Source organism: Ranitomeya imitator, chromosome 1, assembly GCF_032444005.1.
Source record: "Ranitomeya imitator isolate aRanImi1 chromosome 1, aRanImi1.pri, whole genome shotgun sequence".
Taxonomy (NCBI): Eukaryota; Metazoa; Chordata; class Amphibia; order Anura; family Dendrobatidae; genus Ranitomeya; species Ranitomeya imitator.
In genome coordinates this window covers 621,106,635-621,131,801 of record NC_091282.1, presented here as the reverse complement: position 1 = coordinate 621,131,801, position 25,167 = coordinate 621,106,635, and positions in this window count along the sequence as shown.

Genomic DNA, 25,167 nt, shown 5'->3' with positions numbered 1-25,167 from the left:
CGCCTGCCCCAGGCAGAACAAAACAGCGCAGGCGCCAGATTTGATTTGAAAACAGCATGGAGGGGGCGGCGCCCTGCGCCGAGAAGTCAGTTGTGTGACAGCAGCGTGACGTGTGCAGCAGCGGGGTTAAGACCTGCCTCCACGACTAAAGACAGGTATTTTTGCGAAATTAAAAAATGCTTTATTTCTGCTTTGACTGCACCAATAACTAAAGAGCCACCTTGTCAGAATGCAGTATTACTGCTACACAAGGTGGCTCTTTTAGTTTTTAACGGCAGGAGGGGGTGACAGAGTCCCTTTAACATGGACAAAACAGAATTCATCACTTTTCCCACCATCTCATGTGACCGCCCCCCAATGAACCTATCTATTACAGTAAACGTCTGCCCACTCTCCCCAGTCCCACAAATTCGCTGCCTTGGGGTACTCCTTGACATTGATCTATCTCTCCTTCAGACTACATATCCAAGCCATTTCCACTTCCGTCTGCCTTTAACTCAAAAATATTTCACAGATCTGTACATTCCTAAACCAAGAATCTGCAAAACCCCTAGTCCATGCCCTCATCATCTCCCGCCTAGACTACTGCAACCTCCTGCTCTGTGGCCACCCATCGAACACTCTCGTACCCTTCCAATCTATTCTAAACTCTGCTGCCTGACTAATCCACCTTTTCCCCGGCCACTCCCCTTTGTCAATCCCTTCACTGGCTCCCCATTACCAAGAGACTCCAGTACAAAACCCTAACCATGACATACAAAGCCATAAACAACATGTCTCCTCCATACATCTGTGACCTCTTCTCCCGATACTTACCTGCACGTAACCTCCGATCCTCACAAGATCTCCTTCTCTACTCCCCTCTTATCTCATCTTCCCACAATCACATTCAAGATTTTTTTAGCGCATCACCCCTACTCTGGAACGCTCTACCACAACATATCAGACTCTCGCCTTCCATCAAAACCTTCAAAAAGAACCTGAAGATCTACATCTTTCAACAAACCTACAACTTGCAGTAACGAAAACATTGCACGACCAGCTCTACCCTCACCTACTCTATCCACACCCATCTCTTGCCGATTGTGAGCCCTCGCGGGCAGGGTCCTTTCTCCTACTGTACCAGTCGTGACTTGTATTGTTTAAGATTATTGTACTTGTTTTTATTATGTATACCCCTCCTCACATGTAAAGCGCCATGGAATAAATGGCGCTATAATAATAAATAATAATTTGCCACTCCTGGTGTTCTGTGGCAAATGCAAAGCGTCCTGCACGGTGTTGGGCTGTGAGCACAACCCCAATCTGTGGACGTTGGGCACTCAGACCATCCTCTTGGAGTTGGTTTCTAACCGTTTGTGCAGACACATGCATATTTGTGGCCAGCTGGAGGTCATTTTGCAAAGCTCCTCCTGTTCCTCCTTGCACAAAGGCTGAGGTAGCGGTCCTGCTGCTGGTTTGTTGCCTTCCTATGGCCCCCTCCACGTCTCCTGGTGTACTGGCCTGTCTCCTGTTAGAGCCTCCAGCCTCTGGACACTATGCAGACACAGCAAGTCTTCTTGCCACAGCTCGCATTTATGTGCCATCCTGGATGAGCTGCACTACCTGAGCCACTTGTGTGGGTTGTAGAGTCCGTCTCATGCTACCACGAGTGTGAAAACACAACCAACATTCAAAAGTGACCAAAACATCAGCCAGAAAGCATTGGTACTGAGATGTGGTCTGTGGTACCCACCTGCAGAACCACTCTTTTATTGAGTGTGTCTTGATAATTGCCAATACTTTCCATCTGTTGACTATTCTATTTGCACAACAGCATGTGAAATTGATTGTCAAACAGTGTTGCTTCCTGTTAGGGGTCGAGTTGCCGCCTCTGCACATGGGGAATCTCGGGCCATCTCCGCTGCGGTCTCCCATTCTTCTCCTGCCCCAGTGGAGCCTGCTCAGCGGAGACGTCGGTCCCAGCATCTGGCTCAGTCCCACTCTGTACAAAGAGTTACTGCTGCTTTTCCTGCTTCTGCCATTGAAGTCAGTGCTGGGCAGCGGCGAGCAGACGCTTCTGGGTCTAAGTCCTGCTTTTCTCGTTCTGAGCATGCCCTGAGTAAAATCTCTCAGTGGAGATCGAGGGTCACATGGTCAGATACTGCAGCTAAGTCAATTGGTCCTTTCAGTAAGATCCTTTAAGTGCTAGGACTAAGTCCTGCTTTGCACACACTGAGCATGTCCAGGGCAAGATCTCTCAGTGGAGATTTAGGGTCACATGCTCAGGTATGGCAGTCTCTCAGTGGTTCTTCTAGGAAGGTCTTTTACTTGCTGCAGCTATATAAGGCTCGCATGGCCGCACGGCCATGCGCTAGTGTCAATTCATATATGTGCTTTGCGCCACTGTAGTTATGCATGAGTGTGTTCAGGGACCCGGCTGAAATAAGCCCCTAGAATACTGGCTTCTCCGGTGAGGAGATTGCATGTTGCATAACCACTGACTGCTATCAGCTTGGCAGTAAGCTTGTGCTCCTGTGAGGCTAACAGGGCGCAGTGCTTCCCTTTCACGGCTACTCTGTGGAGTAACAGAGCTAGTCTATACCGCCAAAAAGTGCCGCCATTCGCTAGCAGCAGGTTCCTCCTGCACGGTGGACCCCGGGCTGCGAACGCACCATTTATAATAAACATCTCTATTTTCTCGGTGTGTTCCGCTAGCCCTAACACTTCCTAAGTGGACAGTTTGAGTTCACAGACGTTTGATATACTGGGAGTTATATTCTGTTGTTTAAGTGTTCCCATTATTTTTTTGAGCAGTGTATATACCTTGAGACATGCTGAATCACAAAATAAAAAGACTGAGTGGTAAAGAGCGCACTGCCACCTTTACCACATGTCTACTTTATGATGACATGAATTGTCAAACATCCTTAATATTTTAACAGCAATTTTTCATATTTTTAAAGAGATGTAAAAAAAAAAAGCATTTTAGGGACCTACTCACAAAAGTCACCCCAGTTTACAGAATGGAGGCTTCAAACTATACAAGAAGTTAGCTAACACTTGAGGGGCTTTACATTAATTAATGAAAACATTAAAAAAAAATCTTTTAGTCAAATTCCATTCAGAAAAAAATCGTACTTAAGCCCCCAATTTTTGCTTGCATAATTTACTATGCAATTTCTCCTGAACGCAGCATTGCCCCATATATAGCAGAGACTAATGTTTTATAGCAATTGTGAGGCAGTGAAAGGTGTCATATGGGAGGGTCGCTATGTGTCCCCCAGGATGCGCTCAGTAGATCTGCTGGAGTGCCTTGTGGTCACAGTAGGATGCCTGTGGGTCCCAAGGCAGAATAAAAGTGAGCTGGAACCTGGTCAAGTTATTGGACCAAGGAATTGTTCAAGAAAACCGGTATGGGCTTTTATTTTTGACACGAACTGCAGGAAGGAAGTGGGGCCGGACCGTTTCTTCCAACCCAGACCTTACAAGTCGCCTATGGCCACAGAGTCTGGCAGAGAGTAAAAAAAAAAACCCTGCAGGAGGGTTTGGGTGTGTCAGTGTGATCTTGCTGGCAGAGCATTCCCTGTGTGAGGCAACACAGGGCCAAGTGAAGCCAAAAGGTCTGGCACCCTCCATGGATACGGGCGTGTAGTCGCTCCTGGCAACCGGTCTCAGACTATCTTTTGTTTTCCCAGCTGCGATCCGGTGGATACAGCGTGTTGGGCACTGTGTGAGTTTTCAGACATTAAACACGTTTTGTTTTGAACTTGGTTGGGTCACTGCCTCATCACTGCACAGTGTGGACACTGCTGCACTACACTATATACCGTGTATGTCATCAAGAGTGTACAGGGATAATCCCATCTCCAAGATCCTATCTCAAAATGTAGTAGGTGTAATAATAATAATATTAGCAAATACCTCCAATTAGAAATGTAGTATATGTCTCATTCCTCATATGCAGGCATTGCAGGATCTTAGGTATCCATAGATACGACCACTAGCAACTAGCTGTTACTTCATCAGTGGGCGTAACCATGGATACCTAAGATCCTGCAATGCCTAAACATGAGGAAAGAGACAAAGTGAATAAAAAAACTATACTACATTTCTAATTGGAGGTATCTGCTAATATTATTATTGCACCTACTACATATTGGGGTAGGATCTTTGAGATGGGAATATCCCTTTAGGTTTAAAAATTGCACATTTTTCAAAATGTTCAGAAACTGTGTCATAATTTCATAAATAAAGCAAAACTTATTAATCTAAATTTACCAGTAGTAACAGGTACAATGTTTTACAAAAAGAAAGTCACAATCTCAGAATCACTGACAGAAGCAGAAACATTTCAAAGTTGTTACCACATAACGTGACGTGTCAGACGTTAAAAATGAGGCTGTCAGGAAAGTTAATACTAATTACCACGAGACAGGGATAAGAAACATGGAATGGTAACATGGTAACGTGCAGTACATACCGACATTCTCCTCAGAGTCGCTAATAATAACTATAAAGTAAATAAAGGAAATACTGATCAGTCCAGGCAATACAATATCATATGTAACACGTAGGTGTGTGATATACAGTATTTATGTATGTATAAATACAATTTTTCAGTGCTCAACATAAAGTGACTACAGACCCTTCAAAATGTAAGATCTTAATTAAAACCTCACTGAAAATTTTCCAAAAAAGCTGACAAGATGGAATTTCACACAAATGAATACGCCCCACATCAAAACTACTCCATCTAGTATTTGGTATAACCTCTATGACTGCTAAGGACACCACCAAGTCTTCTGGCTCAGAGATGATCCCAAAAATAAAGGTTTTATAGACCTTATTTTTTGGACTATAAGATGCAATTTTTCCCCATAAGTTTGGAGGGAAAATGGGGGTGCGTCTTTTAGCCCAAATGTAGATTAACGTGGGGCTGCGGAACACTGGAGGCAGGGCCCCTTTCTCAGGAGGCAGGCAGCGGCAAAAGCCCACGTCTTCAGGAAGATGGCCACTGGGAAAATTATTGTGGAGACAGCATTTTATCTTAACTAATCAGACAACTATTTTTAGCAAACCAAGAAGAACAGACTGTTATCTGTATCTTGACGTGAATTTATGTGTTAGTCAAGAAAACATACTTTTGCTTGTGTAAGACTGTAATATTAACATTTCATTTAACATATTTTGCTCTTATCCTTAACCCCTTACTGACATCCGATGGCAGTACCCCTGTTTTGATGCGGGCTGCGGCGGTGAGCCCACATGAAAGCCAGGACATGTCAGCTGTTTTGAACAGCTGACATGTGTCCGCAATAGGCGCAGGTGTAATCGCGTTCCACCAGCACTTATTAACTAGTTAAATGGCAATGTCAAACTCTGACAGCGGCATTTAAAGCGTGCTTCCGGCAATCAGGGTTCAAATTACCCCCCTTCGCCCCATTCAAAATAGAACAGTAAAAAAAAAATCAAACATACACATATTTGGTATCGCCACATTCAGAATCGCCCAATCTATCAATAAAAAAAGGATGAACCTGATCGCTAAACGGCGTAGCGAGAAAAAAAGTTAAAACACCAGAATTAAGTTTTTTTGGTCGCCACGAATTTGCAGTAATGGGTGATCAAAAGAATGATTCTGCATCAAAATGGTATCCTTAAAACCGTCAGCCCGGCGCGTAAAAAATAAGCTCTCAACCAACCCAAGATCACAAAAAATGGAGAACCTAAGGGTATTGGAAAATGGCAAATTCTTTTTTACTTTTTAGCAAAATTTGTAATTTTTTTTCACCACATAGATAAAAAAGAAACTAGACATGTTTGGTGTCTCTGAACTCGCAATGACCTGGATAATCATAATGTCAGGTCAGTTTTAGCATTTAGTGAAACTAGCAAAAAAGCCAAACAAACAAGTGTGTTATTGCACTTTTTTGGCAATTTCACGACACTTGGAATATGTTTCCCGTTTTCTAGTACATGTCATGGTAAAACCAATGCTGTTGATCAAAAGTACAACTCGTAACGTAAAAAATAAGCCCTCACATGGCCATATTGATGGAAAAATAAAAAAGTTATGGCTCTGGAAGGAGGGGAGCAAAAACCGAAAATGCAAAACCGAAAAAAGCTCCGGGGGTGAAGAGGTTAACCCCTTCATGACCCAGCCTATTTTGACCTTAAAGACCTTGCCGTTTTTTGCAATTCTGACCAGTGTCTCTTTATGAGGTAATAACTCAGGAACGCTTCAACGGATCCTAGCGGTTCTGAGATTGTTTTTTCGTGACATATTGGGCTTCATGTTAGTGGTAAATTTAGGTCAATAAATTCTGCGTTTATTTGTGATAAAAACGGAAATTTGGCGAAAATTTTGAAAATTTCGCAATTTTCACATTTTTAATTTTTATTCTGTTAAACCAGAGAGTTATGTGACACAAAATAGTTAATAAATAACATTTCCCACATGTATACTTTACATCAGCACAATTTTGGAAACAAAATTTTTTTTTGCTAGGAAGTTATAAGGGTTAAAATTTGACCAGCGATTTCTCATTTTTACAACGAAATTTACAAAACCATTTTTTTTAGGGACCACCTCACATTTGAAGTCAGTTTGAGGGGTCTATATGGCTGAAAATACCCAAAAGTGAAACCATTCTAAAAACTGCACCCCTCAAGGTGCTCAAAACCACATTCAAGAAGTTTATTAACCCTTCAGGTATTTCACAGCAGCAGAAGCAACATGGAAGGAAAAAATGAACATTTAACTTTTTAGTCACAAAAATTATCTTTTAACAACAATTTTTTTATTTTCCCAATGGTAAAAGGAGAAACTGAACCACGAAAGTTGTTGTCCAATTTGTCCTGAGTACACTGATACCTCATATGTGGGGGTAAACCACTGTTTGGGCGCACGGCAGGGCTTGGAATGGAAGGAGCGCCATTTGACTTTTTGAATGAAAAATTGGCTCCACTCTTTGGCGGACACCATGTCACGTTTGGAGAGCCCCCGTGTGCCTAAAAATTGGAGCTCCCCCACAAGTGACCCTATTTTGGAAACTAGACGCCCCAAGGAACTTATCTAGACGCATAGTGTGCACTTTGAACCCCCAGGTGCTTCACAAATTGATCCGTAAAAATGAAAAAGTACTTTTTTTTCACAAAAAAATTATTTTAGCTTCAATTTTTTCATTTTCACATGGGCAACAGGATAAAATGGATCCTAAAATTTGTTGGGCAATTTCTCCTGAGTACACCAATAGCTCACATGTGGGGGTAAACCACTGTTTGGGCACATGGTAAGGCTTGGAAGGGAAGGAGCGCCATTTGACTTTTTGAATGAAAAATTATCTCCATCGTTAGCGGACACCATGTCGCGTTTGGAGAGCCCCTGTGTGCCTAAACATTGGAGCTCCCCCACAAGTGACCCCATTTTGGAAACTAGACCCCCCAAGGAACTTATCTAGATGCCTAGTGAGCACTTTAAACCCTCAGGTGCTTCACAAATTGATCTGTAAAAATGAAAAAGTACTTTTTTTTCACAAAAAAATTCTTTTCGCCTCAATTTTTTCATTTTCACATGGGCAATAGGATAAAATGGATCATAAAATTTGTTTGGCAAATTCTCCCGAGTACGCCGATACCTCATATGTGGGGGTAAACCACTGTTTGGGCACACGGCAGGGCTCGGAAGGCAGGGCGCGCCATTTGACTTTTTGAATGGAAAATTAGCTCCAATTGTTAGCGGACACCATGTCGCGTTTGGAGAGCCATTGTGTGCCTAAACATTGGAGCTCCCCTACAAGTGACCCCATTTTGGAAACTAGACCCCCCAAGGAACTTATCTAGATGCATATTGAGCACTTTAAACCCCCAGGTGCTTCACAGATGTTTATAACGCAGAGCCATGAAAATAAAAAATAATTTTTCTTTCCTCAAAAATGATTTTTTAGCCTGGAATTTCCTATTTTGCCAAGGGTAATAGGAGAAATTGGACCACAAATGTTCTTGTCTAGTTTGTCCTGAGTACGCTGATACCCCATATGTGGGGGTAAACCACTGTTTGGGCGCACGGCAGGGCTCGGAAGGGAAGGCACGCCATTTGGCTTTTTAAATGGAAAATTAGCTCCAATCATTAGCGGACACCATGTCACGTTTGGAGAGCCCCTGTGTGCTTAAACATTGGAGATCCCCCACAAATGACCCCATTTTGGAAACTAGACCCCAAAGGAAGTAATCTAGATGTGTGGTGAGGACTTTGAACCCCCAAGTGCTTCACAGAAGTTTATAACGCAGAGCCATGAAAATAAAAAAATATATATATTTTCTCAAAAATGATCTTTTAGCCTGCAATTTTTTATTTTCCCAAGGGTAACAGGAGAAATTTGACCCCAAAAGTTGTTGTCCAGTTTCTCCTGAGTACGCTGATACCCCATATGTGGGGGTAAACCACTGTTTGGGCACATGCCGGGGCTCGGAAGTGAAGTAGTGACGTTTTGAAATGCAGACTTTGATGGAATGCTCTGTGGGCGTCACGTTGCGTTTGCAGAGCCCCTGATGTGGCTAAACAGTAGAAACCCCCCACAAGTGACCACATTTTGGAAACTAGACCCCGAAAGGAACTTATCTAGATGTGTGGTGAGCACTTTGAACCCCCAAGTGCTTCACAGAAGTTTATAATGCAGAGCCGTGAAAATAATAAATACGTTTTCTTTCCTCAAAAATAATTATTTAGCCCAGAATTTTTTATTTTCCCAAGGGTTACAGGAGAAATTGGACCCCAAAAGTTGTTGTCCAGTTTCTCCTGAGTACGCTGATACCCCATGTGTGGGGGTAAACCACTGTTTGGGCACACGTCGGGGCTCAGAAGGGAAGTAGTGACTTTTGAAATGCAGACTTTGATGGAATGGTCTGCGGGCGTCACGTTGCGTTTGCAGAGCCCCTGGTGTGCCTAAACAGTAGAAACCCCCCACAAGTGAGCCCATTTTAGAAACTAGACCCCCCAAGGAACTTATCTAGATGTGTGGTGAGGACTTTGAACCCCCAAGTGCTTCACAGACGTTTACAACGCAGAGCCGTGAAAGGAAAAAATCATTTTTCTTTCCTCAAAAATGATGTTTTAGCAAGCAATTTTTTATTTTCACAAGGTTAACAGGAGAAATTGGACCCCAGTAATTGTTGCGCAGTTTGTCCTGAGTACACTGATACCCCATATGTGGGGGTAAACCACTGTTTGGGCACACGTCGGGGCTCGGAATTGAGGGAGCACCATTTGACTTTTTGAATACAAGATTGGCTGGAATCAATGGTGGCGCCATGTTGCGTTTGGAGACCCCTGATGTGCCTAAACAGTGGAAACCCCTCAATTCTACCTCCAACACTAACCCCCCTACACCCCTAACCCTAATCCCAACTGTAGCCATAACCCTAATCACAACCCTAACCACAACCCTAATTCCAACCCTAAACCTAAGGCTATGTGCCCACGTTGCGGATTCGTGTGAGATTTTTCAGTATCATTTTTGAAAAATCCGCGGGTAAAAGGCACTGCGTTTTACCTGCAGATTTTCCGCGGATTTCCAGTGTTTTTTGTGCGGATTTCACCTGCAGATTCCTATTGAGGAACAGGTGTAAAACGCTGCGGAATCCGCACAAAGAATTGACATGCTGCGGAAAATACAACGCGTTTCCGCGCGGTATTTTCCGCACCATGGGCACAGCGGATTTGGTTTTCCATAGGTTTACATGGTACTGTAAACCTGATGGAACCATGCTGCAAATCCACAGCGGCCAATCCGCTGCGGATCCGCAGCCAAATCCGCACCGTGTGCACATAGCCTAATTTTAAAGGTATGTGCACACGCTGCGGAAAACACTGCGGATCCGCAGCAGTTTTCCATGAGTTTACAGTTCAATGTAAACCTATGGGAAACAAAAATCGCTGTACACATGCTGCAGAAAAACTGCACGGAAACGCAGCGGTTTACATTCCGCAGCATGTCACTTCTTTGTGCGGATTCCGCAGCGATTTTACAACTGCTCCAATAGAAAATCGCAGTTGTAAAACCGCAGTGAAATGCACAGAAAAAACACGGTAAATCTGACATAAATCCGCAGCGGTTTAGCACTGCTGATTTATCAAATCCGCAGCGGAAAAATCCGCAGAGGACCAGAATACGTGTGCACATACCGAAACCCTAACCCTAGCACTAACCTTAGCCCTAACCCTAGCCCTAGCCCTAACCCTAACCCTAGCCCTAACCCTAACCCTACCCCTACCCTAACATTAGTGGGGAAAAAATTATTTATTTTTTTATTGTCCCTACCTATGGGGGTGACAAAGGTGGGGGGGGGTCATTTATTATTTTTTTTATTTTGATCACTGTGATAGATTATATCTCAGTGATCAAAATGCACTTTGAACGAATCTGCCGGCCGGCAGATTCGGCGGGCGCACTGCGCATGCGCCCGCCATTTTGGAAGATGGCGTCGCCCAGGGAGAAGACGGACGGACCCCGGCAGGATCAGTAAGTATGATGGGGTGGGGGGTGGGCACGGGGGGGGATCGGAGCATGGGGGGATGGATCGGAACGCGGGAGGGGTGGAACGGAGCACGGGGGGTGGAACGGAGCACGGGGGTGGAACGGAGCACGGGGGTGGATCGGAGTGCACGGGGGGTGATTGGAGCACGGGGGGGTGATTGGAGCACGGGGGTGAGCGGACAAGAGGACGGGGGGAGCGGAGCACAGGACAGAGGGGAGCGGGGCAGTGTACCGGACAGATCGGAAGGCTGGGGGGGGCGATCGGTGGGGTGGGGGCACATTAGTGTTTCCAGCCATGGCCGATAATATTGCAGCATCGGCCATGGCTGGATTGTAATATTTCACCAGTTTTAATAGGTGAAATATTACAAATCGCTCTGATTGGAAGTTTCACTTTCAACAGCCAATTAGAGCGATCGTAGCCACGGGGGGGTGAAGCCACCCCCACGGGCTAAACTACCACTCTCCCTGTCCCTGCGGATCGGGTGAAATGGGAGTTAACCCTTTCACCCGATCTGCAGGGACGCAATCTTTCCATGATGCCACATAGGCGTCATGGGTCGGATTGGCACCGACTTTCATGACGCCTACGTGGCGTCAAAGGTCGGGAAGGGGTTAATGACTAGCGATGTTTACCGATATGCTAATTATGCATTCTGTAGGTCAGATAGTTTTGTGACTTCAAAAACAGAGGAGGAAACACTATGTAAATAGATTAAATAAATAATTATTGCTAGTTGATCTCATCTCCATTATTACCCTTTATGTCAATACTGAATGAAGGACACTAAGCATAAAAAGAGGTTAGGCTACTTTCACACTAGCGTCGGTTCCGACGCTAGCGGTGAATGCGCCGCACAATGGAGGCAGCGGATGCATTTTTCCAGTGCATCCGCTGCCCCATTGTGAGGTGCGAGGAGGTGGGGGCGGAGTTCCGGCCGCGCATGCGCGGTCGGAAAAAGCGGTCAGTCGGCAGCAAAAAAACGTTACATGTAACGTTTTCTGCTCCCGGCGGTCCGCCACAACACGGCGCAACCGTCGCACGACGGTTGCGACGTGTGTCAATACGTCGCAGTGCGTCGCTAATGTTAATCTATGGGGCAAAAACGCATCCTGCAAACAACTTTGCAGGATGCGTTTTTTCCAATAAACGACGCCTTGCGACGTACTGCAAAAAACGCCAGTGTGAAAGTAGCCTTAACTGCCTCTATAGACAGAGAGACTGAGAGACAGACAGAGTTTCAGCCAAGATATCAAAACATCCAAAGGACCAGACAGCAGCAAATACATTATCAAGAGGGAAACGGATCTATCATTTTACAGGAAACAACCTAAGGGACCTTGGCACCAGTTGGAAAAATACAGATCTGCTCCATTGACCATCATTGAACCATGGATACGTTTAGAGAAAGCCAGGATTGGGACCCGCCGGTCACCTGGCTCCATGGAGATGTTCGGAGAAGCCAGGTTGTGACACTCGGTCAACTGGCCTTGTACCTGAATGGACTGTCATCTTCCTACACTTGTCATTACCTCCTTTCTATGTGCGTGCCACAGGTGCAGTAGTCAACGCTGGGAGCTCTGAACTAACAGCTGCCATTATCCCAATCAAATCAGCAGAAGGATGAGACTTTGTAATGTGCACCATCTGGGGGTATTTTCCTGGGACTGTTCTGTGTGTTATCTTCCTGTTTTGAGGTTCAATAAAACATTGCCACACTGTTTTACCCTCACGCTGGGATGTCTGAGTAGCGTTATGCCCACGTTAAAAGGAGAGCGAGCGTTCGGTGGGATGATCCCTGGTCCATGCGGTTACAGCTAGCGGACCTGGGCGCCCGCAGACCCCCTGAGTGCACTCTACTCTGCTTCATCGCCGACAATGGGAACAGAGCAGCACTGCTCCACTTCTGCTGGCGTCGGCTTCCTGAGGAAGGAACCATGCCAACTGTGAACCCGCTCAGGTAAGGTAAGATACCTTAAAATCCTATTTTCTACCCTAAATTTGGGGTGCACCCTATAGTACAAAAATACAGTAGATAAAGTATAGCACATGCTGGTAAAACAAAGTAAAGAGCAATAAGCCTACATATAATATATACCTTGAGACATGCTGAACCACAAACTAAAGACTGAGGAGTAAAGAGCGCACTGCCACCTTTACCACATGTCTACTTTATGATGACATGAATTGTCAAACATCCTTATCATTTTAACACCAACTTTTCATAGTTTGAAAAAAATTTAAAAAAAAAATGCATTTTAGCTACCTATTCAATTTTGAAGTGACTTTGAAGGGAATCTTTATGGTAGTCTCTCAAAAGTCACCCCAATTTAAAGAATGCAGCCTTCAAAGTATACAAGACGTTTGCTAATCCTTGAGGAGATTTACATTACTTCATGAAAAATGGAATAAATAAGTAAAAAATTCCATTTAGTCAAATACCATTCAAAAATTGTTACCTCAGCCCCAAATTTTTGCCTCCACAATTTATTATGCAATTTTTCCTGAACGTACCAATGCCCTATATAGCATACACTAATGTTTTATAGCTATAACCAGTATATGCTGGCCGCAATATTGGATTGAAGTTCATTCTCTGTCTTCCATAGTACACGCCTGCGCAAAGCAATCTTGCCTTGTGCAGGCGTGTACGATGGATGACAGAGAATGAACTTCAATCCAATATTGCGGCCAGTATGCAGTCAGCGGGTAAGGAAAGGGTGAATCAAACACCCTAAAACTCCGCCCATATGACCCAAAACCAGTCCCGCCAAATTCAGGTGACAGAGTCCCTTTAAGGGTAAACAATTAAAGGACTATTCCAATCTACAAGATCTTATCCCTTGCAATTAGAAATGTAGAATAGTTTTTTTTTCATTAGCTATGTCTCCTTCCTCATATGCAGGCATTGCAGGATCTTAGGTATCCATCATTACCACCACCAGCAACTAGCTGTCAGTTCATCAATGGACGTAACTATGGATACCTAAGATCCTGCAATGCCTGCATATGAGGAACGAGACATAGCTAATCAAAAAAACTATTCTACATTTCTAAATGGAGGTATTTGCTAATATTATTATTATTATTATTATTACTACACCTACTACATATTGGGATAGGATCTTTGAGATAGGAAAATGCCTTTAAATTTAAAATTTGTACATTTTCAACATTTTCAGAAACTGTGTCACCATTTCATGAATAAAGCAAACCTTATTAATCTAAATTTACCAGTAGTAACAGGTACAATGTTTTACAAAAAGAAAATCACAATCTCAGAATCACTGACAGAAGCAGAAACATTTCAAAGTTATTACCACTTAAAGTGACGTGTCAGACTTTAAAGGGACACTGTCACCTGAATTTGGAGGGAACAATCTTCAGCCATAGGGGCGGGGTTTTCGGGTGTTTGATTCACCCTTTCCTTACCTGCTGGCTGCATGCTGGCTGCAATATTGGATTGAAGTTCATTCTCTGTCCTCCGAAGTACATGCCTACACAAGGCAATCTTGCACAGCGCAGGCGTATACTGTGGAGGACAGATAATGAACTTCAATCCAATATTGCAGCCAGCATGCAGCCAGCGGGTAAGGAAAGGGTGAATCAAAAACCCAAAAACCCCGCCCCTATGGCTGAAGATTGTTCCCTCCAAATTCAGGTGACAGTGTCCCTTTAAAAATGGGGCTGTCAGGAAGGTTAATACTGATTACCACGAGACAGGGTTATGAAACATGGAATGGTAATGAGCAGTACATACCGACAATCTCCTCATTGTCATCGATACCTATATAGTAATTAAAGGAAATACTGATCAGTCCAGGCGATAAAATAACATATGTAACACGTAGGTGTGTGATATATTTATGAATGGATAAATACAATTTTATCAGTGCTCAGCATAAAGTGACTACAGAACCTCCAAAAAGTAAGATCTTAATTAATACCTCACTGAACACAAGAACAGTTTCCAAAATACGGACAAGACTGCGTTTCACAAAAATGAATACGCCCCACATCAAAACTACTCCATCTAGTATTTGTAAGCATATTGACCGTAGAGTTATTAAACTAAACTCAGTCACGAAGTGTTTAGGTACTAAAACAACCTTTATTAACATATAAACAATACAAAACGTTAAAAACAGTGCCTCAAAATCAGATCAAACTTTCATAGCAAGGTAAGCGAGGGGGAGCCACAGGTATCCCAATAATTATTCAGGATTTCTATTGTTCATAGCAATTTTCATAATCACCAGACAACAATGGTTGCTACTGCATATATATCAGTGACTATTCTTGAAAGGGTACCTAAACATCAAATACCCCTACAGATTTACTGCGGAAAGTGCTCAAAGTTTTAAAGTGACAGTGCAAAAACGGTCAATCCTAGGACAATGGATGGCACTACACAAATGCTTCCTGCTGGGTCAATTTCCCTACAGGTGTGCTACCACAATAATTTGTAGATAATCAGAAAACCGTTCTTTGACCCAAACAAAGGAGGATGTACCTGAGCCCCAAATCCGATCCCTTTCCCAAATAATCAGAGTGGGACCACAAAATATTGCACCTTCTCCATATCTCATAATCAGAAACTGCGTCAGTGGAACATGGGGGAAGAAATCCCACCATCAAAGATCACACCAGACAAAGCCGCAGATCATTGTATTGTATCCTGTCCTATTTTAGCTAGAGTGGCCTCTTGTGCTAAATCCTGTTTTTCTGCCTGTGTATGTTTTTTCCTCTCCGACTCACCGCCAATATTTGTGGGGGGCTGTCTATCCTTTGTGGATCTGCTCTGAGGCAAGATAGTATTCCTATTTCCATCATTACACAAGGATATCGGAAGGAGATATAAAAAGGGAGACAAGGGGCGCAGAGTCTAATTGTAGATGTATATTCACAGCAAGAAATATATATTGTTGCACTCACCCTTTAGATGTCTTGTATGTACATTCAATTGATCCGTATGATGGATCCACACCTTATAATATTCCGGTATGCAGCACTATTGCAGGAACTATGCCAGCCTTGATCCAAGGATTGCATGTGAATACAATGGTTAGAGAAAAAAAAAAATTCCTTTCTAGGCGCTTCCGGAAGACAAGGATAGTTTGAAGGTTGAGATAATTTGCTCAGTACCAAATTTATTAGGACACTTTAAAAAGAACAAAACAACGCGTTTCAGCCCACAACGGCCTTCATCAGGTATTATATGTGCTTTTAAAAATGTTTTACAAGAAAGTTATCTTTATAGACTGCTGACTTCTAACATATAGCAGGGGTGTGCCTGAATCTTAATCTTAATCAATTCAGGCACACCCCTGCTATATGTTAGGAGTCAGCAGTCTATAAAGATAACTTTCTTGTAAAACATTTTTAAAAGCACATATAATACCTGATGAAGGCCGTTGTGGGCTGAAACGCGTTGTTTTGTTCTTTTTAAAGTGTTCTAATAAATTTGGTACTGAGCAAATTATCTCAACCTTCAAACTATCCTTGTCTTCCGGAACCGCCTAGAAAGGAATTTTTTTTTTTTCTCTAACCATTGTATTTCCATCTTTAGGGGTATTTAGTCCTCCGGCTGTGACGAGGTGTCTAGGATTGGTTAGGTACACTCAACGGCTACTTCTAGTTGCGGTGTTAAGATCAGGATTTGCGGTCAGTATAGTGACCACCTACTCCAGTGAAAGTTTTCATGCTGCTCCAAGGTCACCGGTTCATAACAGTACAACTGGCCTATAATGAGTTAAATGCCTCTCAGAAGAAGGGAAGAAAGGTGTTGAGCAATTTTTTTTTCTTCAGTCTGTTTTCTGTTCTCTCCCCTCTTAATCTCTGGGTGGCTAAGGAGCTTTGTGCTAGCATGAATGTTCAGGAAATAGCTTCTCGTGTAGACCAGCTTGCTGCTAGGGTACAGGGTATTTCAGATTATATTGTTCAGACTCCTGCTTTAGGACCGAAGATTGCTACTCCTGATTTGTTTTCTGGTGACAGGTCCAAATTTTTGAGTTTTAAAAACAACTGTAAACTGTTTTTTGCTCTGAGACCTCGATCATCCGGTGATTCCATTCAGCAGGTAGAAATCGTAATCTCCCTGCTGCGTGGCGACCCGCAGGATTGGGCGATTTCCCTGGAATCTGGGAATCCCGCTTTGCTTAATATTGACTCCTTTTTTCAGGCTTTGGGATTATTATATGATGAACCTAATTCTGTGGATCAAACTGAGAAGACCTTGTTGGCCCTGTCTCAGGGTCAAGAGGCGGCAGAATTGTAGTGTCAGAAATTCAGAAAATGGTCTGTGTTGACTAAATGGAATAATGATGCTTTGGCGGCAATTTTCAGAAGGGGTCTTTCTGAATCCGTTAAAGATGTCATGGTGGGGTTTCCTGTTATGGTCTGGTGATTAAGGAGCGACATGCGACTAGCTCTGAGCAGGTGGTAACTATACTGACCGCAGTCCCTAAGCTCAACACAACACTAGAAGTAGCCGTGGGATGCTCCTAACTCTCCCTAGGCACCTCGTCACAGCCTAAGAGCTAACTACCCCTAAAGATAGAAGCAGGAAAACTATCTTGCCTCAGAGAAAATCCCAAAAGGATAGATTAGCCCCCCACAAATAATGACTGTGAGAGGAGAAGGAAATGACATACGTAGTATGAAACAAGATTTAGCACAGGAGGCCACTTCTAGCTAGATAGAAATAGTACAGGACAGAACGCTGTGCGGTCAGTAATAAAAACTAGAAAAAGTCTACCGCAGAGAAATGCAAAAATCTCCACACCTGACTAAAGGTGTGGAGGGCAAACTCTGCTGCCCAGAGCTTCCAGCTTAGCTGAATAGATCCATACTGATAAGCTGGACAAATGAGCAAAACATAGAAAGTGCTGAACAACAAAGTCCACAACAAGTGAACTGCAAAAGGACAAGCAAGGACTTAGCTTTGCTGAACTGGTCAGAGTGTCAGGAAAATCCTAAGAGCAATAACTCCAGGCTGGAACAATTGACAAATGGCATTGAATGAGGGATAAGGCCAGACTAATATAGCCGAGCCAGAAAGACGATCAGTGAAAACAGCTGCTGAATCTAAATCCAAAAAGCAGCCATACCACTCAAAACCACAGGAGGGAGCCCAAGAGCAAAACTCACAAAAATGCTACTTACAACCACCGGAGGGAGCCCAAGAGCGGAATTCACAACAGAACCCCTCCCCCCCCCCCCCCTTCCCGTTGAGGAGGGGTCACCGAACCCTCACCAGAGCCCCCAGGCCGATCAGGACGAGCCAAATGATAAGCACGAACCAAATCGGCGGCATGAACATCGGAGGCAACAACCCAAGAATTATCCTCCTGGCCATAACCCTTTCACTTGACAAGATACTGAAGCTTCCGCCTCGAAAAACGAGAATCCAAAATTTTCTCAACCACATATTCCAACTCCCCCTCAACCAATACCGGGGCAGGAGGATCAACAGAAGGAACAACGGGCACCACATATCTCCGCAACAAAGATCTATGGAAAACATTGTGGATGGCAAAAGAGGCTGGAAGGGCCAAACGAAAAGACACAGGATTGATAATCTCAGAAATCTTATAAGGACCAATAAACCGAGGCTTGAACTTAGGGGAAGAAACCTTCATAGGAACATGACGAGAGGACAACCAGACCAAATCCCCCACACGAAGCCGAGGACCAACACACCAACGGCGGTTAGCAAAACGCTGAGCCTTTTCCTGGGACAACGTCAAATTGTCTACCACATGAGTCCAAATCTGCTGTAACCTGTCCATCACAGAATCTACACCAGGACAATCAGAAGGCTCAACCTGCCTTGAAGAAAAACGAGGATGGAAACCAAAATTACAAAAGAAAGGCGAAACCAAAGTAGCCGAACCAGCCCGATTATTAAAGAATTTGTCCACTACTATAAAGTTTTTTGTTTTTTTTTCATAAATCTTGCTATTATGTGCCACTGAAAACATCTACTGTGTTTATTTTAGCAATATTACCTGTTATCATGCTGTAGCAGCACATCTTCAGTGCTGGATTCAGCTCTCATGGGGTTAATCAACAACTTCCTTATTGTGCCCTAATACTACAAGTTCCATGATGCTTTGCACTGCCACTAAGCCAGAACCTACCACACCCACTCCAAAAACACACCCAAACCCCTCCCTCCTCTCCCTCCTCTCTCTTCAAAAAGATTTGTGGTGTCATTTCTTTCCAACTCCTCTTTTACATTTGTCCAACCCACACTCCATTACACATAGATAGATAGATAGATAGATAGATATTACATAGATAGATATTAGATAGATATGGGATAGATATGGGATAGATAGATAGATAGATAGATAGATAGATAGATAGATAGATAGATAGATAGATAGATAGATAGATAGATAGATAGATAGATAGATAGATAGATAGATAGAGAAAAAATTGGAACAGCATCCAGAGAATACCTTCGGTCGCGGTGCAAAGCTCTCCCAGCCAGCAATCCAAATGGCCTCAAACAATATAAGAAAAAAAGAAAAGCAGCACCAAATAATAAAGAATGTGGACCACATTCTTTATTATTTGGTGCTGCTTTTCTTTTTTTCTTATACAGATAGATAGATAGATAGATAGATAGATAGATAGATAGATAGATAGATAGATAGATAGACAGATAGAATTAGATAGATATGGGATAGATAGATACATACAGATATATCTATATATCTATTTCTATAGATATGTCCATATCCATGTTTCTAAACCCCTTCACCCCTGGAGCTTTTTTCGTTTATTGCTCCCCTTCTTTCCAGAGCCATAATGTTTCCGTCAATATGGCCATGTGAGGGCTTATTTTTTGCGGGACAAGTTCTACTTTTGAACGACACCATTGGTTTTACCATGTCGTGTAACAGAAAATGTGAAAAAAATTATGTATGATGAAATTGCTAAAAAGTGCAATCCCACACTTGTTTTTTGCTTGCCTTTTTGCTAGGCTCACTAAATGCTAAGGCTGTGTGCACATGTTGCGGATTTGATTGCAGATCTGCAGCGTTTTTTGCCGCACAATTGCATTAAATCCGCAGTGTAGTGCACAACCAATGTAAGTCTATGGGAGCCGCAGACTTGTTGTGCACATGCTGCGGAAAAGGCCGCACCGAAACGCAGCTTTTTTTTTCCTCCGCAGCATGTCACTTCTTTTGTGCCGAACTGCAGCGTTTCTGCACGCTTACGCCGGGATCACACTACAGCGAGATACGGCCAAGTCTCGCAGGTTAAAACCAAGCTCTGGCACCGGCACTCTGGAGCGGAGCGTGCGGCCGCACAGCAATACATGGAGCCGCACGCTCCGCTCCGGAGTGCTGGTGCCAGAGCTTGTATTTAACCTGCGAGACTCGGCCGTATCTCGCTGTAGTGTGACTCCGGCCTTACACTTTCATTGAGATGTAAAAAATATCTGCAGTTTTGCTGCGGATGTGGGTCCGAGAAACGCTGCAGTTCAGGAGGAGGGAAGTGTGTGGGCGGTGACCAGGGCCGGACTGGCCATCGGGCACTTCTGGCAAATGCCAGAAGGGCCGGTGCCAGTAGTGGGCCGCTGCTCTCTTTCCCCCCTACTCCCGCCAGTGCCGCCGCCGCATTCAACTATACCGGCGTCTATGACGCCAGTATAGTTCAATGCAATGATGGAGGAGAGAGCGTCCGCTGACGCTCCCTCTCCCATCATTCCCCGCTCTGCCTCTGACACTGCGGGTGCGTGATGACGTCATATCATCGCACACCTGCTGTGTCCCGGGCAGACTGCAGCCGCCGAGACAGGAGCAGCGCGGGCAAGAGGAAAGGTGAGGAGAGTGTGGAGCCATTATCGCGGGGATGAGATATGGGCTGTGCTGTGTATATACCACTGTGTGGGCTGTGCTGTGTATATACCACTGTGTGGGCTGTGCTGTGTATATACCACTGTGTGGGTTGTGCTGTATGTACCACTGTGTGGGCTGTGCTGTGTATGTACCACTGTGTGGGCTGTGCTGTGTATGTACCACTGTGTGGGTTGTGCTGTGTATGTACCACTGTGTGGGCTGTGCTGTGTATATACCACTGTGTGGGCTGTGCTGTGTATACTACTCCGCGGGCTGTGCTGTATATACTACTACGCGTGTTGTGCTGTATATACAACGACCCGGGCTGTGCTGTGTATATACCACTGTGTGGGCTGTGCTGTGTATGTACCACTGTGTGGGCTGTGCTGTGTATGTACCACTGTGTGGGCTGTGCTGTGTATGTACCACTGTGTGGGCTGTGCTGTGTATATACCACTGTGTGGGCTGTGCTGTGTATACTACTCCGCGGGCTGTGCTGTATATACTACTACGCGTGTTGTGCTGTATATACAACGACCCGGGCTGTGCTGTATACTACTACACGGGCTGTGCTGTATACTACTACGCGGGCTGTGCTATATTATGTAGGCTGTGCTATATACTATGCAAGTTGTGCTTTACCACTGGGTAAATCTGACAGGGAGAAGGACTTGGGGATCCTAGTTAATGATAAACTTACCTGGAGCAGCCAGTGCCAGGCAGCAGCTGCCAAGGCAAACAGGATCATGGGGTGCATTAAAAGAGGTCTGGATACACATGATGAGAGCATTATACTGCCTCTGTACAAATCCCTAGTTAGACCGCACATGGAGTACTGTGTCCAGTTTTGGGCACCGGTGCTCAGGAAGGATATAATGGAACTAGAGAGAGTACAAAGGAGGGCAACAAAATTAATAAAGGGGATGGGAGAACTACAATACCCAGATAGATTAGCGAAATTAGGATTATTTAGTCTAGAAAAAAGACGACTGAGGGGCGATCTAATAACCATGTATAAGTATATAAGGGGACAATACAAATATCTCGCTGAGGATCTGTTTATACCAAGGAAGGTGACGGGCACAAGGGGGCATTCTTTGCGTCTGGAGGAGAGAAGGTTTTTCCACCAACATAGAAGAGGATTCTTTACTGTTAGGGCAGTGAGAATCTGGAATTGCTTGCCTGAGGAGGTGGTGATGGCGAACTCAGTCGAGGGGTTCAAGAGAGGCCTGGATGTCTTCCTGGAGCAGAACAATATTGTATCATACAATTATTAGGTTCTGTAGAAGGACGTAGATCTGGGTATTTATTATGATGGAATATAGGCTGAACTGGATGGACAAATGTCTTTTTTTGGCCTTACTAACTATGTTACTATGTTACTATGTTATATTATATGCGGGCTTTGATATATACTATGGGAGGTATATTATATTCTATGGGGGAGGCCGTGTTATATACTATGTGGCTGTGTTATATACTATTGCGGGGGTATATTCTATTCTATGGGGGAGGCTGTCTTATATACTATGGGGGGTATATTATATTCTATGGGGGAGGCGGTCTTATATACTATGGGGGCTACATTATATTCAATGTGGGCTACATTATATATTATGGGAAGGTGGGCTGCATTATATTCTATGGGGGGCTGTATTAGATTTTATGAGGGATGATTGCATCATACTCTTTGATGGGGCTGCATTATATTCTATGGGGAGGTGGGCTGCATTCTATTCTATTCGGGGCTACATTATATTCTATGGGGGGCTGTATTATATTTATATTCTATGAGGGGTGATTGCATCATACTCTATGGGGGGCTGCATTATATTATTTGGGGGGTTACATTATACTCTGGGGTGGCTGCATTATACTCAGCAAATTCAGATGTAAGGCCGGCGTCACACTTGCGAGTTTTACGGATGTAAGAGCGCAGAAACTACGTCCGTAAAACTCGCAAAAAATACGGCACAATTATTCTCTATGCCCCTGCTTCTATCTGCCGTATTAAACTGATCAGTATTATACGGCTTTCTACGGCCGTAGAAAATCGCAGCATGCTGCGTTTGTCACCGTATTGCGCAAATAAAACGTCAATGAAAGTCTATGGAAGCCCCAAAAATACGAATTACACACGGACCAGCAGTGTGACTTGCGAGGAATACGCAGCGCTGTTAGAGAGAAAAGCAGGCAATTCAATTACCGGCTTTTGCTTTCTCCTTCCTAAACCCGACATGATATGAGACGTGGTTTACATACAGTAAACCATCTCATATCCCCATTATTTTTGCATATTCCACACTACTAATGTTAGTAGTGTGTATATGCAAAATTTGGCCGTTCTAGCTAGTAAAATAAGGGGTTAAATGGCGGGAAAAATTGGCGTGGGCTCCCGCACAATTTTCTCCGCCAGAGTAGTAAAGCCAGTGACTGAGGGCAGATATTAATAGCCTGGAGAGGGTCCATGGTTATTGCCCACCCCCTCCCCCCTGGCTAAAAACATCTGCCCCCAGTCACCCCAGAAAAGGCACATCTGGAAGATGCGCCTATTCTGGCACTTGGCCACTCTCTTCCCATTTCCGTGTAGCGGTGGGATATGGGGTAATGAAGGGTTAATGCCACTTTGCTATTGTAAGGTGACATTAAGCCTAATTAATAATGGAGAGGCGTCAATTATGACAACTATCCATTATAAATCCAAAACTAGTAAAGGGTAAAAAAATAAAACACACACACATTATTAAAAATTAATTTATTGAAAAAATCACAAAGGTTGTTGTATTAATTTATTCTACTCTCAATCCACTCACTGAAGACCCTCGATCTGTAAATTAAAAAAAAAATAATAAACCAACAATATACATACCTTCCGAGGATCTGTAAGGTCCAACGATGTAAATCCATCTGAATGGGTTAAAATATTTTGCAGCCAGGAGCTCCACTAATGCAGGCTGCTCATGTCTGCAAAACCCCGGCGAATGAAGGTAAAGTAGGTCAATGACCTATATTTAGCTTCATTTGCGGTGAGGCGCCCTCTGCTGGCTGTTCCTAGATCGTGGGAACTTTCCTAGAAAGCTCCCTTGCTCGAGTTCATATGAGGACAACCAGCAGAGGGCGCCCTCTTATGATCTCGAGCAAGGGAGCTTTCTAGGAAAGTTCCCACGATCTAGAAACAGCCAGCAGAGGGCGCCTCACCGCAAATGAAGCTAAATATAGGTCATTGACCTATATTTAGCTTCATTCGCTGGGGTTTTGCAGCCTGCATTAGCGGAGCTCGTGTCTGCAAAATATTTTAACCCCTTCAGATGGATTTACATCGTTGGACCTTACAGATCCTCGGAAGGTATGGATATTGTTGGTTTATTATTTTTTTTAAATTACAGATCGAGGGTCTTCAGTGAGTGGATTGAGAGTAGAATAAATTAATACAACAACCTTTGTGATTTTTTCAATAAATTAATTTTTAATAATGTGTGTGTGTTTTATTTTTTTACCCTTTACTAGTTTTGGATTAATAATGGATAGGTGTCATAATTGACGCCTCTCCATTATTAATTAGGCTTAATGTCACCTTACAATAGCAAGGTGGCATTAACCCTTCATTACCCCATATCCCACCGCTAAACGGGAATGGGAAGAGAGTGGCCAAGTGCCAGAATAGGCGCATCTTCCAGATGTGCCTGTTCTGGAGTGGCTGGGGGCAGATATTTTTAGCCAGGGGGGGGCCAATAACCGTGGACCCTCTCCAGGCTATTAATATCTGCCCTCAGTCACTGGCTTTACTACTCTGGCGGAGAAAATTGTGTGGGAGCCCACGCCAATTTTTTCCGCCATTTAACCCCTTATTTTACTAGCTAGAACGGCCAAATTTTGCATATACACACTACTAACATTAGTAGTGTGGAAAATGCAAAAAAATTGGTGATATGAGATGGTTTACTGTATGTAAACCAGGTCTCATATCATGTCGGGTTTAGGAAGGAGAAAGCAAAAGGCGGTAATTGAATTACTGGCTTTCTGCCATCTTGCGCTGTATGAAGTAATAATATATATACATATATGTGTCTACTGACATATATATATATATAGAGAGAGAGAGACAGTATATATGTTTTGTTTTTTTTTAACACATGGATCCCTTGTATAGCCGTATGTCGGTTTTGCAAGCCTGCGATAAAAACACGCAGTACGGATGCCATACGGATTACATACGGAGGATGCCATGCGCAAAAAACGCTGAAACACCTTGCCTACGGAGGAGCTACGGACCACTATTTTCGGGACTTTTCAGCGTATTACGGCCGTAATATACGGACCGTATTTTCATACGCTGAGTGTGACGCCGGCCTAAGGCTACTTTCACACTTGCGTCGGTACGGGGCCGTCGCAAACCTTCGGCCAGACGTACCGACGGACGTTATGCTAAATTTAGCACAACGTGGGCAGCGGATGCAGTTTTACAACGCATCCGCTGTCCATTGTGATGAGCGTGGAGGAGGGGGCGGAGTTCCAGCCACGCATGCGCGGTCGGAAATGGCAGACACGTCGCACAAAAAAAGTTACATTGAACTTTTTTTTGTGCGTTGCGTCCGCCAAAACACGACGGATCCGTTGCTAATACAAGTCTATGTGTACAAAACGCATCCTGCGAGCACATTTGCAGGATCCGGTTTTTTTTTTTCGGCGGATCTTTTTTTTTCTGCCGGATTTTTTTTTTCCCGCCGTATCCGTTTTTTACCACCTGATCGTTTTTTTCCGCCAGATCCCTTTTTTCTCATAGAGTTGTATTAGC